This window comes from Lichenostomus cassidix, unplaced genomic scaffold (assembly GCF_008360975.1).
Source record: "Lichenostomus cassidix isolate B80296 unplaced genomic scaffold, HeHo_3.0 HiC_scaffold_46, whole genome shotgun sequence".
Classification (NCBI taxonomy): domain Eukaryota; kingdom Metazoa; phylum Chordata; class Aves; order Passeriformes; family Meliphagidae; genus Lichenostomus; species Lichenostomus cassidix.
Genome location: NW_028147597.1, coordinates 1,948,313 through 1,966,799, shown reverse-complemented (window position 1 = coordinate 1,966,799; position 18,487 = coordinate 1,948,313).

Genomic DNA, 18,487 nt, shown 5'->3' with positions numbered 1-18,487 from the left:
CTCTCCCCAGTGTGGATCCTCCTGTGACAGAACAGGTTGGAGCCATAACTGAAGCTCTTCCCACATTCCAGGCACTTGTAGGTCTGTTCCCCTGTGTGGATCATCTGATGGTGGATCAGGCTGGAGCTTCTGCTGGAGCTCCAGCCACCTTCCCGGCACAGGTTTGGAGCTTCTCCTCAGGGGGGATCTCCATAGTTTTCCTCTTCCAGGAGGTTCTGCTGGAGAGATTTGTCCTCCCTGGTCTCAGTCCTAAATTTGTTTTCTGGGGGAGGAAGGAAGGAAGCAGCATGAACAAGGGCAGAAAGTAAAAAGGAGAAGGGAAAAGGGAGGGAGGGAGGGAAGGAGGGAAGAGAAAGGAGATCCCCCCAGTCCATCCCCAGCAGGACAGCATTGGCAGCAGGGCAGTCCTGTATCCAGGGGCGATGCTGAGCTGGACCATAGAGGAGAAGAGAGAGGGAAAGGGGCAGTGGCTTCCTCCTCACCTGCTTGGGTGTCCCAGGGCATCATCCTCTTCCTCGCAGCTTCCTTCTCCATCTAGCAAAGGATCAGGAGTGAGAAATCCTTGTTTGGGGAGAAAAACAAGGTTTGAGTATGTGGGGTTGGGGGTTCCTCCTGCCAAAATCCATCTCTAGAAGTCACTGTACATCTGGAGTCCATAGAAACTTCCAAAACACCAACATTCAGCCCCAAAAAGCCTCACAGGAGCTCCCCCTCTCTGGTCTCTCCACTTTGGGGTTCTGGGGTTCCTCCTTGCCCAGGCTGCTGGGGGGCTTGCATGTATTGGAGGTCCCTCCCTCTATGTGGACCTGGCACTCCACAGGCTGCCAGGAGTCCTGGGAATCCCAGAAGTTCCATCCTCTTTGGTCTCCCCAGTTAGGGATGCTGGGGTCGTTGGGGGTCCTGGGGTCCCTTCTCCCCTTATTCTCTGCTTTGGGAGAGAATCCAGATCCCAGCAGTGGCAGCACTGGGAGGGACTGGGCTGTACTGGGATCATACTGGCAGTGACTGGGATTGTACTGGGGGCAACTGGAACCGTACTGGGGCAACTGGGAGTGCCTGGGAATGACTACAGGCATGCTGAGGGCAACTGGGACATACTGGCAGTGTCTGTAACCATACTGGGGTGACTGGAACCACACTGGGAACAGCTGAGACCATGCTGGGGACAACTGAGAGCAAGTGGGAAAGACTGGGTCTGCACCGGGAGCAACTGGGCAGGACTGGGATCCTGCTGGGAGGGACTGGGATGATACAGGGAAAGACTGGGACTATTCCAGGGGCAACTGGGTGCAATTGGAATCTCACTGGGAGGAACAGGGAACAACTGGAACCATGCTGGGAACAACTGGAATCATATTGGGATCACAGTGGGAGCAGCTGGGGCCATGCTGGGGGAGACTGGGATCACATTGGGGGTGACTGGAATCATACTGGGATTTACTGGGAGTGGCCATGAGCAACTGGAATCATGCTGAAAGCAACTGGAAGGAAGTGGGAGTGACTGGGAGCATGCTGGGGGCAGCTGGGGTATACTGGGAGAGACAGGGAGTCACTGGGATCATACTGGGAGTGACTGGAACCACAGTGGGGGTGAAAGGGAGCAACTGGAACCACAGCTGGGGTATACTGGGAGCAAGTGGGCCCATGCTGGGGAAATACTGGAATCACACTGGGAGTGGGGGCACTGGGATCATACTGGAAGTGACTGGAATTATACTGAAAGTGACTGGGATCATACTGAAAGTGGCTGCAGTCATACTGGGATTATAGTGGGTGTGAATGGACTCTGATTGGGGGTTACTGGGAGCTACCAGGCCCATGCTGGGAGCCTGCTGGGGAAACACTGGGAGGAACTGGGAATGAGGTGGTGCATGCCGGTGACAACTTGGATGTACTGGGAGTGACTGGGTTCATACTGGGGGCAACTGAACTGTATTGAGGTAACTGGGAGTGACTGGGAATGACTACGAGAATGCTGAGGGCAACTGGGATATACTGGGAGTGTCTGAGACCATACAGGGGCCACACTGGGAGCAACTGGCAATGTGCTGGAGGGAACTGGGACCAATCTGAAGGCAACTGGGGGCAAATGGGAGTGACTGGGGTCCTGCTGGGAGAGACTGGGATCATATTGGACTCATACTGAGAGTGACTGGCTCCATGCTGGGGGAGACTGGGATCATACTAGGGGCAACTGGGAGAACTGGGAACACACTGGGCCAGAGTGGAAGGAATTGGGAGCAACAGGGGCTGTACTGGTGGCAAATTGCATCATATGACTGGGAGTGACTGGGTTCTTACTGGGAGCAAAAAGGATCCTACAGGGAGTGAGTGGAAATGACCAGGATCATACTGGCAGTGACTGGGCTCATACTGGGAGTGACCAACAAACTGGGACCACATGGGCAGGGGGCAACTGGGCTCATACTGGAGCAGCCATTGCCGGGATCGAGGAAAGCCCTGAGCCCCTTTCCTGGCCATCCTACCCCTCCAGCCCCCAGACCCTCCTGCCAGGGGTCCTGGGAACCTCAGGGTCTCCCCTCTCCGGGTTGCCCCCTCGGGGTTCTGGGGGTCTCCTCTCTCTGGGGTTCAGCTCAGGGCAGCTGGGGCTCCTGGAGGTTCCCTCGCTGTGTCTCTATTTCAGGGTCCCGGGGATCCCTCAGCTCCGCTATCGCCCCCCTCGCTCTCCCCATCCCAGGGGTCCCGGGCTTCTCCCATCCCCCTGCTCTCCCAGGGGTCCCCAAAACCAGTGTCCCCCTCCCCCCTCCGGGCTCTGCCGGCACCGCCACCGGGACCTCCCAAAAAACACCTCCCGGGGACCCCTCGGGATCCTCCCAAGGCACATTTGTAGCTCGGCTTTGGAGTCCCGCAAGCTCCAAACATCTTCCCCCAAAACCACCCAAACCCAGGGACTCCCCAGGATATTTGGGGTTAACTCCCCCTCCCCGGGCACCTGCGGGATGAGGGGCGGTGGTCTGGGGGGCTGCGAATTCAGAAAGAGCTGCGAATTCAGAGAGCGCTGCGAATTCAGAGAGCGCTGTGAATTCAGAGAGCCCGGCGAATTCAGAGAGCGCCGGAGCTGTGAGCTTTTTCCTCTTCCTCTTCCTGCTCCTCCCCTTCCTCTTCCTCTACCCACCTCCCTCTCCTCCACCTTGACCACCTTCTCCTCCTCCTTAATCTCTCAGTCCCTCAGCATCCTCCTCCTCCATCGCTTCTCCCTCCTCCTCCCTCCTCCTCCTCCGCCGTTCCCCAAGCCCTGCAGCCGCGGGAGGAGCGGGGATGCAGCCAGGACAGCTCGGCATGGGCAGCGCGGGGCTCTCGGCTGCTCCCAGCCCAGCGCTGGGGACAGGGGGAGCCTGGCCTGGGGAAAAGGAGAGGGAAACAGGGAGAACTGGGGGCTGCAGATCCAAGGTGGGCCTTGGTGGGGACCCTGGGCAGGGAGTTGCAGCCCTTGGGGCTCCTGTGGGGAGCCTGGAGATCCGGGAGGGGGAAATGTAGAGAGGGGTGGGGGATCCCGGGAGTGGCAGCACTGGGAGGGACTGGGCTGTACTGGGAGCATACCGGCAGTGACTGGGATCGTACTGGGGGCAACTGGAACGGTGCTGGGGCAACTGGGAGTGCCTGGAAATGACTATGAGCTTGCTGAGGACAACTGGGATATCCTGGGATCACAGTGGGAGTAGCTGGGCGCATGCTGGGGGAGACTGGGATCACACAGGGTGACAGGGATCATAGTGGCATCCTACTGGGAGTGACTAGCATGTGGGGGCAGTTTGGACCATGTTGGGGGCAACTGGCATACACTGGGAGTGACTGGGATCATGCAGGAGGTGACTGGAAGCTCCTGGGAGTGACTGGGACCACCCTCAGGGTGACTGGAGTGACTGTGGGCAGCGGGGATCATTCTGGAAGCAACTGGGAGCAACTGGGAACAACTGGGATGCTGCTGACAGTAACCGGGATAGAGTGGGAGAGTCTGGGAGTGACTGAGGTCACACTGGGAGTGTTTGGAATCCTCCTGGGGATTACAGAGAGCAACTGGAACCATGTGCAGGGTCACTGGGTTCACACTGGGAGCAACTAGACCCACCCTGGGGTCATCTTGGGATCATACTGGGCATGACTAGGACCATGATGGGATCAACTGGCATCATCCTGGGAGTGGCAGGAAGTGACTAGGATCATACTGGAGGGAACTGGGATCATACTGGCATTGACAGGGAGTAACTGGGACCTCACTTTGGGCTTCTGGAGTAACAGAGGGAAACTGGGATCACACTGCAAGCACCTGGTACTAACTGGATATGACTGAGTGCATCCTGGGAGCAATTGAGATCTCCTGGGAGTGGCTGTGATCATCCTGTGATAATAAGAAGCCTACTGGGGGAACTGAGAGTGTTCAGACTGCATTAGGAGGTGCTAGTGATCAATATCAATTGGAAATTGTTGAAACGAACCTATACACAGGAAAAAAAACCTAAAAAGGACAAATCAGTTTGCTCTGCATTGTCTTTAAATATAGTTAATTCACTTGAAATCACTTCTGAAATTTTTATAATTAACCACAGAAGAACTGAAGACTTAATTAAATAATTCCCAGAGCCTTGTCTTGTTAGGGTGGTTTGAATTGTTAATGAGCTTTTGTTACTGAATTCCTGAACTGAAGAGCTGAAAGCTGAACAAGCCTCTGGAGAAATAAAATTCCTCAGGCAGCCTCCAAGTTGCTGAGGATGCATTTTCATCAGAGCAGGAATGAACAGAAATGGGCACAGCTTTCTGGCTGCCCCAGCTTTGGGATGAGCCCTGGGCCTGGAGCAGGAACAGCTCCTGATGGCCACAAGGCCAGGGCTGTAGTGCTGATCTGGGCAGATGGGATGGCAGGAGGGGCTGCAGAGCTCTCAGCATCTCCTGGAGAGGAGAGCAGGGCACACAGGGAGCCTCCTTTTCCTTTGGCCAAGCCCGTTCCCCCATGGCTGGGGCTGAGTCCTCTGGCAGCTCCAGCTGCTGCTGTGCCCTTCAGAGGGGCTGAGGCCGTGGGGCCACTGCCCAGAGCAGCCTGGCCTGAGCAGGGCTGTGGGGCCAGAGGCGGCTGGGCTGTGCTGGGGAGAGGCCCTTGGTGCTGCAGAGAGCTCAGGGCAGCTGGCAGAGCTTGGAGGGAGCTGGGCTGGGCTGAGAGAAGCTGCCAGAGAAACCATCAGTGTCCATCTCAGCCTGTGTGAGCGTGCAGGGGCAGGACTGAGCCCAGGGCTTGTGGGGCAGAGCCAGGGCCTGGGGAAGGCATGGAAAACAGGCAAGTGGCCGAGAGAGGAGGCTGCTCTGTTCCCTTGGTGGCTGGAGGAGGGAAATGCAGAGCTGCTGTGGGATGGGGAGGGGGATTGAGTTCCAGCAGATACCGATGAGGGGCTGAGGGACTCAAGGGCTCCTTGGCCTGAGTCTGTCCTGGAAAGGTCTCTCAGGTCTCTGTGCTCAGGAAGGCTTTCAGGAGGAGGAGAGCTCATCTTGGCAGGAACCTCATGGCATCCCAGAGGGACACATGCCAGTGTCTGCCCCTGCAGGGGAGTTCTACTGGCAATGGCCCTGGTTTGAGCTGCCTGGCTGGGGAGAGGCCCTACAAGTCTCCTGAGTGTGGGAAGAGCTTCTCCAGGAGCTCTCCCTTGACCCAACACCAACGGGGACACCGGTAAGGGAAGCCCTGTGAGTGCCCCAACTATGGGAAGAGCTTTGTCCTCTGCTCCCCTCCATCCCCCATCGGAGGACCCACGTTGGGAAGAGAACTGGTGACCCACATGCCTGGTGATCCAGGTTGGGAAGACACCTGGCTGGTGGCATCCACATCCTCCTGGATCCCTGTAAGCACATGGATGAATGCAGGGGCAGGAACGTCACTTGGGACTCAGATCAACATCAGAAATTAATTGGAAATTCTTCATTGGGAAGAGGAGATTTGTTGACTTTAGACCTCAAAAATCTCACCAGCTCTCTCCAATCTTTTCTTCTGGTGCCATCAAGGAACACTGGATGATCTTGGAGATCTCAATAATTCCATTACTCTAATTCTCTCAGACCCACAGGCATCATCCACAGCTGAATGGTGATGGACTGGGGCAAAGACCATGGTTTTGGAGGCAATGGGGTGGAAACCTCTCCAAAGAACACTCTTCCACCCACCTAACCTAACCCCACAGATACTCACATGATGCCGACATGTAAATCCTTTTGTTTTGGCCCTGATTTTCTTTTAATCTATCTTCATCCCTTGAAAATTACCCCTCATTGGTCAAAATGAGGAAATTGATCAAAGACATCCCACCATTTCACTGGGACCTGTGGGGAATTTGCGGTCCTGAGGGATATTCATCCAAACTCCAAACATTCCCCTCTCCCACAAAAGCTCCTCCCGGGGACCCCCAGGATATTTGGATGAGCTCCCCCTCCCTGCTCACCTGCGATGCTCCCAATGCTCCTGGGGTGGGGGGGCTGTGGATACAGGAAGGACTGGAGCCATGAGCTTCCTCCTCTTCCTCTTCCTGCTGCTCCTCCAGCATCCCTCGTCCTTCATCCCTGCACACATGGACCTCAGGGGGCTCTGGGAATGGGATATGGGGGAGATCCACACCTAGAATCCGTGGACACTCCTGTGGGATGGGAGTTCACAGCTGTAAGCCCCCAGCACTGAGTGGAGACCTGGGTTGGGGGGACCCACAGAGTGGTGTCCCAGCCCCATGGAGCCCCAGGGATCCCCATCCCAGCCCTACAGAGCCACAGAGTCCCATGGAGACCCATGGAGCCTCATCCCAGCCACTTGGAGCTTCATGGATCCCATTCCAGCCCCACAGATCCCCCCATTCCCACAGATCCCCCAGTCCCACAGATCCCCCAGTCCCACAGATCCCCCATTCCCACAGATCCCCCCATTCCCACAGATCCCCCAGTCCCACAGATCCCCCAGTGCCACAGATCCCCCATTCCCACAGATCCCCCAGTCCCACAGATCCCCCCACTCTCCCTGCTCTGGCTGTGCTGGACCCTCAGCGTCTCCAGGTCGGGGTGGCTGAGCTGGGGACATTCACCCATATGGAACCAGGAATCCCAATGTTCCAGCTCAGCTCCTGCCCTGCTCGAAGGAAATCTTGTCCAGGTACCCCAGAACCACGAGTTAGGGGTGCCCCAGGCTGGGCTCTGACAGCTCCACAAACAGGAAATGCAGGCAGTGGGGAAGTGGGGGACACAGGGATTTGGAGGTTCTGGGAAGTCCCAAAGCCAAGGAAAGAGGATGATTGGGACAGGCTGGATGGTTGGTGCAGGAGGTGCAGGGGGAAATGGTGCAGGATAAGGGGGTGCACAGGGGACACGGTGCTGGAGAAGGGGCTTTCAAGGGTGTCCCAGGGTGAAGGAAATGGGGGTGCAGGGACTTGGAGAGGGGGATGGGGGATCCAGGGGATCCCTGTGCCCAGGAAAGGGGGGTCTCAGTGTTCCCAGTGACAGGGAAACGGGAGTCACAGGGTGGGGGGACCTGGAATAGCTGGGAAAGGGGGTTCAGGGAGTTCCCCATTGTTCAAGAAAGGGGTCTGGGAGCTGTGAAATGCAGGAATGGAGTTCCAGGGGGTCCCAGAGTCAAGGAAAAGGGTCAGGGGGCTGGGAGAGGCAGGATGGCTGGGAAAGTGGTTGCAGGGTGGATAAGGGGGTGCAGGGGTGATCTCACTGCCAGGTAAAAGGGTGTAAGAGGTTCTTGATTCCCAAAAATTGGAATTCAGGGAGGTCCCAGGGTCAAGGAAATGGGGGTGCAGAAGCTTGGAGATGTAGGAGAGGGGATCAGGGGGATGCAAGGGGGTCCTGATGTCCAGGAATTGGGTGTAAGGTGGTCCCTGGGAACACCCCGAGGTCCCCTTTGGGACACCTCCTGGGACAGCCCAGGACACCCCTGCAGGAGTGCTAGGAGTGGGGAACTCAGGAGACACAGAGGTTTGGGAGCCTGGGGGGGTCCCATGGTCAAGGGAAGGGGGGAGCTGGGAGAGCCAGGAAGGGGCTTCAGGGGGTGCCAGGGTCCAGGAAAGGGGGGGAAAGGTGGTGAGGTGACCTGGGATGGCCAGAAATGGGGGCCCAGGGGTATCCAGGATCAAGGAAAAGAGGGATCCAGGAGCTGGGAAAGGAGAGATGGCTGGGAAAGGGGGGCAGGGGGGTCCTGGAGTCAAGGAAATGGGAGCCTGGGGGCTGGAAACCTGGGAATGGCTGGGAATGTGCCCCTGAGCATGGAAAAGGGGATGCAGGGGCATCCTGATTATAACAGGGAAGAGAGGGAGGAAAAAATGAGATGAGGATCCCAACTCCCAGTTTCCAGGGCCAGGAACTCAGAGAGGGGGCAGGGAAGTGCCCACAGGGAAACAGATCCCAGAGCAGATCTGCTGCTCAGGGACAGTGGAAACTGGGAACAGGGATTTGGGGAATGCAGAGAAGGTCACCCTCCACCTTCTCACCATCCTGCACTTCCCAGAGCCCAGTCACTCCCAGTATGAGCTCTGACACCTCCAGTATGATCCCACTGGCACAGAACATTATCCCAACTGCCCCCAGCATAGCCCCAGTCACTCTGAGTATGATCCTAGTATGAGTCCAGTATGATCCCAGTCTCCCACAGCAGGGTCCCAGTCACTCCCATTTTTTCCCAGTGTGCTCCCAGTTCTCCATCACTGGTCCCAGTCGCTCCCAGTTGGTCCCAGTCAACCCCAGTATGGCTACAGACACTCCCAGTATATCCCAGTTGCCTTCAGCATGCTCGTGGTCATTCCCAGTCACTCCCAGTTCCCCCAGTAAGCTTGTTGTTATCACAGTATAATCCCAGTCACTCCCAGGAGATCCCAGTTGCTTCCAGGATGCACCCAGTCATATCCAGTTAGTTCCAGTTGCTTGCAGTGTGATCCCAGTTTCCCTCTGTTACTCCAGAAGCCCAAAGTGAGGTCCCAGTTGCTCCCTGTCAATGCTAGTATGATCCCAGTTCCCTCCAGTATGATCCTAGTCACTTCCTGCCACTCCCAGGATGATGCCAGTTGATCCCATCATGGTCCTAGTCATGCCCAGTATGATCCCAAGATGACCCCAGGGTGGGTCTAGTTGCTCCCAGTGTGAACCCAGTGACCCTGCACATGGTTCCAGTTTGTTCTCTGTAATCCCCAGGAGGATTCCAAACACTCCCAGTGTGACCTCAGTCACTCCCAGACTCTCCCACTCTATCCCAGTTACTGTCAGCAGCATCCCAGTTGTTCCCAGTTGCTTCCAGCATGATCCCAGTTGCTCACAGCCACTCCCAGGCACCCTGAGGGTGGTCCCAGTCACTCCCAGGAGGATCCAGTCACCTCCTGCATGATCCCAGTCACTCCCAGTGTATCCCAGTTGCCCCCACATGCTCCTAGTCACTCCCAGTAGGATGCCAGTATGATCCCTGTCACCCTGTGTGATCCCAGTCTCCCCCAGCATGCGCCCAGCTACTCCCACTGTGATCCCAGGATATCCCGGTTGTCCTCAGCAAGCTCGTAGTCATGGCCAGGCACTCCCAGTTGCCCCAGCACCGTTCCAGTTGCCCCCAGTACGAACCCAGTCACTGCCGGTATGCTCCCAGTACAGCCCAGTCCCTCCCAGTGCTGCCACTCCCGGGATCCCCCACCCCTCTCTGCATTTCCCCCTCCCGGATCTCCAGGCTCCCCACAGGAGCCCCAAGGGCTGTAACTCCCTGCCCAGGGTCCCCACCAAGGTCCACTTTGGATCTGCAGCCCCCAGTTTTCCCTGTTTCCCTCTCCTTTTCCCCAGGCCAGGCTCCCCCTGTCCCCAGCGCTGGGCTGGGAGCAGCCGAGAGCCCCGCGCTGCCCATGCCGAGCTGTCCTGGCTGCATCCCCGCTCCTCCCGCGGCTGCAGGGCTTAGGGAACGGGGGAGGAGGAGGGAGAAGCGATGGAGGAGGAGGAGGATGAGAGATGGAGAGATTAAGTGAGGAGGAGAAGGTGGACAAGGCAGAAAAGCGGGAAGAGGGTAGAGGAAAAGGAGGAGCAGGAAGAAGCTCGCGGTTCCAGCGCTCTCTGACTCTGCAGCTCTCTCTGAATTTGCAGCTCTCTCTGAATTCGCAGCCCCCCAGACCATCGCCCCCGACCCTGCAGGTGCCCGGGGAGGGTGAGTTTGCCCCAAATATCCTGGGGAGTCCTTGGGTTTGGGTGGTTTTGGGGGGAGATGTTTGGAGCTTGCGGGACTCCAAAGCCGAGCCGCAAATGTGCCTTGGGAGGATCCCGAGGGGTCCCCGGGAGGTGTTTTTTGGGAGGTCATGGTGGCAATGCCAGCAGAGCCCTGGTGGGGGGGGAGGGGGACACCGGTTTTGGGGACCCCTGGGAGAGCAGGGGGATGGGAGAAGCCCGGGACCCCTGGGATGGGGAGGGCAAGGGGGGCGATAGCGGAGCTGAGGGATCCCCGGGACCCTGAAATAGAGACACAGCGAGGGAACCTCCAGGAGCCCCAGCTGCCCTGAGCTGAACCCCAGAGAGAGGAGACCCCCAGAACCCCGAGGGGGCAACCCGGAGAGGGGAGACCCTGAGGTTCCCGGGACCCCTGGCAGGAGGGTCTGGGGGCTGGAGGGGTAGGATGGCCAGGAAAGGGGCTCAGGGCTTTCCTCGATCCCGGCAATGGCTGCTCCAGTATGAGCCCAGTTGCCCCCTGCCCATGTGGTCCCAGTTTGTTGGTCACTCCCAGTATGAGCCCAGTCACTGCCAGTATGATCCTGCTCATTTCCACTCACTCCCTGTAGGATCCCTTTTGCTCCCAGTATGAACCCAGTCGCTCCCAGTATGAACCCAGTCACTCCCAGTCATTCCCAGTCATATGATGCAATTTGCCACCAGTACAGTCCCCATTGCTCCCAATCCCTCCCCCTTTGGCCCAGTGTGTTCCTAGTTCTCCCAGTTGCCCCTAGTATGATCCCAGTCTCCCCCAGCATGGAGCCAGTCACTCTCAGCTGCCCTATCATAATCCCAGTCACTCTCAGTATGAGTCCAATATGATCCCAGTCTCTCCCAGCAGGACCCCAGTCACTCCCATTTGCCCCCAGTTGCCCACAGATTGGTCCCAGTTCCCTCCAGTTGCTCCCAGTGTGGCCTCTGTATGGTCTCAGACACTTCCCAGTATATCCCAGTTGCCCTCAACATTCTCATAGTCATTCCCAGTCATTTCCAGTTACCTCAATACAGTTCAGTTGCCCCCAGTATGAACCCAGTCACTCCCAGTACATCCCAGTTGTCACCGGCATGCACCACCTCATTCCCAGTTGCTCCCAGTTCCTCCCAGTGTTTCCCCAGTTGGCTCCCAGCATGGGCCTGGTAGCTCTCACTAACCCCCAATCAGAGTCCATTCACACCCACTATAATCCCAGCATGATTGCAGCTGCTTTCAGTATGATCCCAGTCACTCCCAGTATGACCCCAGTCACTCCCAGTGTGATTCCAGTATTTCCCCAGCATGGGCCCGCTTGCTCCCTGTTGCCCCAGCCGTGGTTCTAGTTGCTCCCTTTCACCCCCACTATGGTTCCAGTCACTCCCAGTACGATCCCAGTGACTCCCTGTCTCTCCCAATATAGCCCAGCTGCCCCCAGCATGCTCCCAGTCACTCCCAGTTCCTTCCAGTTGCTTTCAGCATGATTCCAGTTACTCACAGCCACTGCCAGTCAATCCCAGTATGATTCCAGTCGCCCCCAATGTGATCCCAGTCTCTCCCAGCATGGGCCCAGCTGCTCCCACTGTGATCCCAGTATGATCCCAGTTGCCCCCAGCATGGTTCCAGTTGTTCCCTGTTCCTCCCAGTGAGATCCCACTTGCACCCAGTCGCTATTGGTATAGTCCCAGTCCCTCCCTGTATCATCCCAGTCCTTCCCTGTATCACCCCAGACCCTCCCAGCAGGATCCCAGTCCTGCCCAGTTTCTCTGGGTGCAGACCCAGTCTTTCCCACTTGCTCTCAGTTGTCCCCAGCATGGTCTCAGCTGTTCCCAGTGTGGTTCCAGTCACCCCAGTATGGTTACAGACACTGCCAGTATGTCCCAGTTGCCCTCAGCATGCCTGTATTCATTGCCAGGCACTCCCAGTTGCCCCAGTATGGTTCCAGTTGCCCCCAGTATGATCCCAGTCACTGCCAGTATGATCCCAGTACAGCCCAGTCTCTCCCAGTGCTGCCACTGCTGGGATCTGGATTCTCTCCCAAAGCAGAGAATAAGGGGAGAAGGGACCCCAGGACCCCCAACGACCCCAGCATCCCTAACTGGGGAGACCAAAGAGGATGGAACTTCTGGGATTCCCAGGACTCCTGTTAGCTTGTGGAGTGCCAGGTCCACGTAGAGGGAGGGACCCCCAGTACATGCAGGACTCCCAGCAGCCTGGGCAAGGAGGAACCCCAGAACCCCAAAGTGGAGAGACCAGAGAGGGGGAGCTCCTGTGAGGCTTTTTGGGGCTGAATGTTGGTGTTTTGGAAGTTTTTTTGCACAGTGACTTCTAGAGATGGATTTGGGCAGGAGGAACCCCCAACCCCACATACTCAAACCTTGCTTTTCTCCCCAAAACAGGATTTCTCACTCCTGATCCTTTGCTAGATGGAGAAGGAAGCTGCGAGGAAGAGGAAGATGCCCTGGGACACCCAGGCAGGTGAGGAGGAAGCCACTGCCCCTTTCCCTCTCTCTTCTCCTCTGTGGTCCAGCCCAGCATCACCCCTGGATACAGGACAGCCCTGCTGCCAATGCTGTCCTGCTGGGGATGGATTGGGGGGATCTCCTTTCCCTTTTCTCTGTTTTCTCTCTCTCTCCCTCCCTCCCTCCCTCCCTTTTCCCTTCTCCTTTTTACTTTCTCCCCTTTTTCATGCTGCTTCCTTTCTTCCTCCCCCAGAAAACAAATTTAGGACTGAGACCAGGGAGGACAAATCTCTCCAGCAGAACCTCCTGGAAGAGGAAAAGCCATGGAGATCCCCCATGAGGAGAAGCTCCAAACCTGTGCCGGGAAGGTGGCTGGAGCTCCAGCAGAAGCTCCAGCCTGATCCACCACCAGATGATCCACACAGGGGAACAGACCTACAAGTGCCTGGAATGTGGGAAGAGCTTCAGTTATGGCTCCAACCTGTTCTGGCACAGGAGGATCCACACTGGGGAGAGGCCCTACGAGTGTCCTGAGTGTGGCAAGAGCTTCTCCATGAGGTCTCACTTGACCAAAGATTGATGGAGCCACTGGTAAGGGAAGCCTTGTGAGTGCCTTGACTGCAGGAGGAGCTTTGTCCACTGCACCAACTTCATTCCCCATCAGAGGACCTATGTTGGGAAGAGCCCTGGTGACCAACATTGCTGGTGATCCACATTGGGAGGACATCTGGCAGGTGATCTCTTTATTCTTGTTTCCCATAGTGTAACACCCCATTCACTTCAATCCAGGGTCACTGTGGTGCTCAAGGACAGGACTGGAGGGAATGGCTGGAGCTGAGTCAGGGCAGGTTTATGTTGGGGCTCAGTTAGGGCAGGTTTAGGTTGGAGCTGAGTCAGGGCAGGTTTAGGATGGATCTCAGGAAAGGTTTCCCCAGAGGCTGCTCAGGCACTGATCAGCTCCCCAGGGAAGAGCTCACAGCTCCAAGGCTCTCTGAGCTCCAGGAGTGTTTGGTCACTGCTCCCAGGCCCAGGCTGGAATTTTGGTGTGTCCTGGGCAGGGCCAGGAGTTGGACTTGGTGATCCTGGTGGTTCCTCCCAGCTCAGACAATTCTGTGGTTCTGTGATCCCATGACCCTCGGAATGGGATGGCAAATGGTTACCATGGAAATGGGCTGTGGCTCCAGGCCTGAGCTGGTGTCCATGGCAACCAGCCCTGGTATTGGGTCTCCATGGAGCTGCCAAGGTACTGACCATAGCAACAGGTCCTGGTGATGGTTGCCATGGAAACTGACCAGAGCAACAGGTCCTGGTGATGTTTGCCATGGAAACTGACCAGAGCAATGGCTCCTGGTGATGGTTGCCATGGAAACTGACCATAGCAATGGATCCTGGAGATGGTTGCCATGGAAACTGACCATAGCAATGGCTCCTGGTGCTAAGGAGCCAGTTTGTCACAGGCACTCAGAGGGGTTCCATGGGGTCATTCCAAGAGTCTCTAGGCTGCTCAAGAGCTGGAATGTCACTAGCAGAGACAAGGGTTCCATGGAGACCTCCCTGGGGTTTCTGAGGATGACAGAGAGCCGTGTGGTCACAGGCAGTCACAGATATTCCACGGTGACATCCCAGGGGACTTTGGGCTGCTCAGGCCCTGATCTGTCACAGGCACTCACAGGAGCTCCACAGTGACATCCCAGGAGTCCCCAGGCTGCCAAAGAGCCAGGATGTCACAGACACTCACAGGGACTCCTGTCATGGGCAGAGTGGGAGCTTCAGGCAAAGTTTATTAGAGGAGCTCCCCGTGGGAGCAGAAAGGACTCCCAACATCCCCCCATAGACCCTGAAACCCCTTCAGAACCTACAAGCTACCTAAAATGCTTCTGATAGAGGAGCCTGGAAGTGGCTGGATCCAATCCCAGCCCCAGAACTTGTCAAGGGTTTATGTGTACAGCATTATTCAGGTGTAGTTGAAACTTTATACCATTTTTCCCACAGAATTTATGATGGAAAACTAGATATATAAATACAGATATGATTTATTATGATCATGATTAGGCAAAAATATCTTAATCAGAATTATATACAGTATAGGATCTATAACAGTTATTATAATAGAGCATTCTAGGTAGCAATTTTGAAGCAAATGTGTTAAACCAAAACTAGTTATTAAGTAGAGATTGATGTCACTCCCCCAGGCAAACAACCATGGGCAAATCTCAGCTTTGAGCAGTGACCTTGAGGGGTGTCCACACTGCAGGGAGGAATCTCCACACCCTTCCAAGAAGGGAAATGTCAGGAGGTGCTGCTGTTAAAATTTGGGATGAGGCTTTTACAGCCTGAAGTGCTGCCCTGCCAGTCAGATGTGCCCAGGCTGTGCCAGCTCAGCAGCTCTGGAGAAGTTCTCAGTGGTGTCACTTGGTAATTCCTTTCTCTGGGGATTTTTCCAGCTCTGCCCCATCTTCAGCTCCCTCTCAGGATGCTGAACTTTGGGATGGAGGAGTCAGGCTGCTTTCAGCATTATTCACCCCAAAAGCAGTGTAACCTCCCTTCTGCAATTACCCCTGGGGGATTGCAAACAGGGCTTGTTGGAGTTGTTGGAGCTCATTGCAGGCAGAGCCTCCTGCTCCAGCAGGAACTGCCTTTCCTGTGCCAGGACCAGGGCAGATCTCACTGGAGGAAAAGCCCCAGGCCAGCAGCAACCCAGTGAAGGCCTTGGGCACAAGTGCAGAGTGACGTGGTGGGAGCTGTGCCAGGCAAAGTGGGACATGAGACACCAAAGGCACCTAGACAGCAGCAGCTCCTGCAGGCCATGGCCAGAAGCCTCCCTTGCCAACCCAGCCTGGTGGCCACAACTGCAGAGCTGCTGCTTCAGGGGGGATTTCTGGCTGGGCTCTGCTCCACCCCAGAGTGTGACCTCAGCACTGACTGTCACAGCCCTTGTGCCTGAGCCCTGCAAAGCCTCAAGGTCACCTGAGCCACCCTGGCTCTGTCAGCCCTGGGGCAGAGGAGAGAGCAAGGCCAAGAAGGGTTTGGGTTTGGCTGCTGAATGTGAGCTCCAGCAGAGATGAGGAGTCAAGGGAGTGCATGAAGAGAGATGGGCAAAGGCAACATAAATTGGGATGTTGAATATGAGGTCACTGCTGTGACAGGAGCCTCATTGACAAATGATTGGCCTCAGGAGCTTGGGGACAAAATGTTCATCACAAGACTGCTCATCCCAGCAGAGACAAGACAGGGGCAGAGGAAAGGGGAGAGCCAGGCCAGGGGACATGGCTGGAATGGCAGTGATGGCTGTGAGGTCACTGCCACTGCAGCAGCCTGCTTGGCCCTCAGCAGACATTCTGGCCAGAAGCACTGTGAGGTCACCCAGCACATCAGAGACACCACACAACAGGAATTCCATCCCTGGGGAGGGGAGGGGTTTCACTATGTCAGGCTGTGCAAAGATCCTCATCCTGGACAATTTCTGAGATGAGGCATTCCCTACTCAGGAAAAACAATTGCAGTTTTGTGCCACTCTCATCATAAACTATTTCTTCCTGGTAACAAATCTAAATCCACTCTTGTTCAGTGTAAACATATTTGACCTTGTTTTGTCTCTGCAAGCTTTGGGAGAAAATAACACTCTGTTTTTCTTGGACTTTAACCACTATGTTTCCTTTTTCACAGATCCTGGGGACAACTGAAAAATCTCCCAAAATGGTGTTTGGAGGCTGCATCCCGTAAGCAGCAGGGAGAGGCTGAGGGCCCAGGGCTCAGGGGTGTGGAGACTGAGGACAGAAAAGGAGTAGCCTGGGAGGGCTTGAAGGGTGGATTGAGAGATGTGGAGCTTTTCTCCATAGTGGAAATGAGCATGAGGAAGAAATAATGGCATCAAGGGCAGCTGGGGCGGTTTAGACTTGAAATGAGGAAAAAGGAATTTCCCTCACAGGGCAGTGCTGTGGTGCAACACAACCCCCAGAAGGAGTCTGGGTCAGCCCAAGGCTCTGTGTGCCAAGGCAGAGGCAGGCAGGACGCAGAGCTGTCAGCAAAGGAAGGGCCAGCGAGGTGGGGCAGCCGGGGGATGACGACAGCCTGCAGGGACAGAGGCACAGGGCATGGACAGCGTAGGACAGCCTGGGCTGGAGAGGGCAGAGGGATGTGCAGGAGCTGCAAGGCCCTGACAGAGCCAACTTGTGCAGCACTTTGGCCATGGCTGCTGTCCCTGGCCCTGAGGCCATGAGGAGGACACAAGTGACCCTTGCAGCCCTGGGGCCTCATTGCCTCCTTGTCCCTGCCCAGCAGCCTGGCAGGGGCTGCCCCATGGTCCTGCCCTTGGCATTGCACATCCCCACATGCCAGTGCCCCGGGAAGAGCCCTGAGCACTGAGGGAGGGACAGGATCTGCCTTGCCAGGGGCTGGGGCTCAGGCCTTGGCCCTTTGCATTCCTGAAATACATCCAGGTTTGCTCAGCATCAGAGACACCTTTGGCTTGTTTGTCCCCAGCTGTCATCACTGCCTCCAGTGTTCTCCTCTACCTGGAACCTGGGGACACATTCTCAGTTGTGTCCCTTAGTGAGATCCATTAAAACTTCAAGAAACATTGAAGATTTATTGTGACGTTGAATTCTTTAGAGATTTCTTCAACTCCCTCTCAGGGACTGATGTTCAGGGACTCCACACCCAACCCACAGGAGAAGTCTTTGTGCTGTTGCTGTGCTGCTGAGCTGGGCTGGGCTCCCAGCAGCTCCTGTGCACAGCCCAGCACGGCCAGGGATTTGGTGTGGTTGTGACCCCAGGGCAGGACGCTGCCCTTGGCCTTGCTGAACCTCATCCAATTGTCCTGGGCCCATGGCTGCAGCCTGTCCAGATCCCTCTGCAGAGCTTCCTGCCCTCCAGCACAGCCACACTCCCACCCAGCCTGGGGTCACCTGGGAACTGACTGAGGGTGCCCTCGGTGCCTCATCCCGATCAGCAATAAAGAGATTTAACTGAAGTGGCCCCAATCCTGAGCCCTGGGGACACCCCTGGGTGTGACTCCATTGCCCAGCACTGCTTGGGCTGGACTTCTGTCTTTTATGGAGCTCTGCATTCCCTTGCTACTGTTTGCTGCCAATAAATGAACATCCCTCTGTGTCTCAGGCAGCTCCTTCTCCAAGGAAAGCAGCTGGGAGTTTGTGCCAAGGAGCTGAAAGCTGCAGGTGCAGCCTGGAGTGGAGGAAGCTGAGATTTGCACAAGGCTGCTCTGAGTCCCAGGGCTTGGAGGAGGGAAATGGTGGGGTGGGGGTTAGGGACAGAGTCTGCTTGATTTTCAGCCATAAAGGGTCTTGATGTTTATATTTATTCAGACTGCATTAGGAGATGCTAGGGATCAATATCAGATGGAGATTGCTGATAAAAATGTATGAACAGGAAAAGAAAACCAAACAGGACCAAGAGTCTGTCTTCATTGTTTTTAAATATAGTGTATTTCTTTTGAATACACTTCTGGAGTTGGTCTAATTAACCACAAAACAATTGAAGACATAAATGATTCCCAGGGGCTTGCCTTCTTAGGATGTTTTCAAATATTATGGAGCCTGAACTGAAGAGCTGAAGACAGAACAAACCTCTGGAGTAGTAAAATTCATCAGGGAACATGCATGTTGCTAAGGATCCATCCTCATCAGAGCAGGAATGACCAGCAATGGGCACAGCTTTCTGGCTGCCCCAGCTTTGGGATGAGCCCTGGGCCTGGAGCAGGAACAGCTCCTGATGGCCACAAGGCCAGGGCTGTTGTGCTGATCTGGGCAGATGGGATGGCAGGAGGGGCTGCAGAGCTCTCAGCATCTCCTGGACAGGAGAGCAGGGCACACAGTGCTGCCTT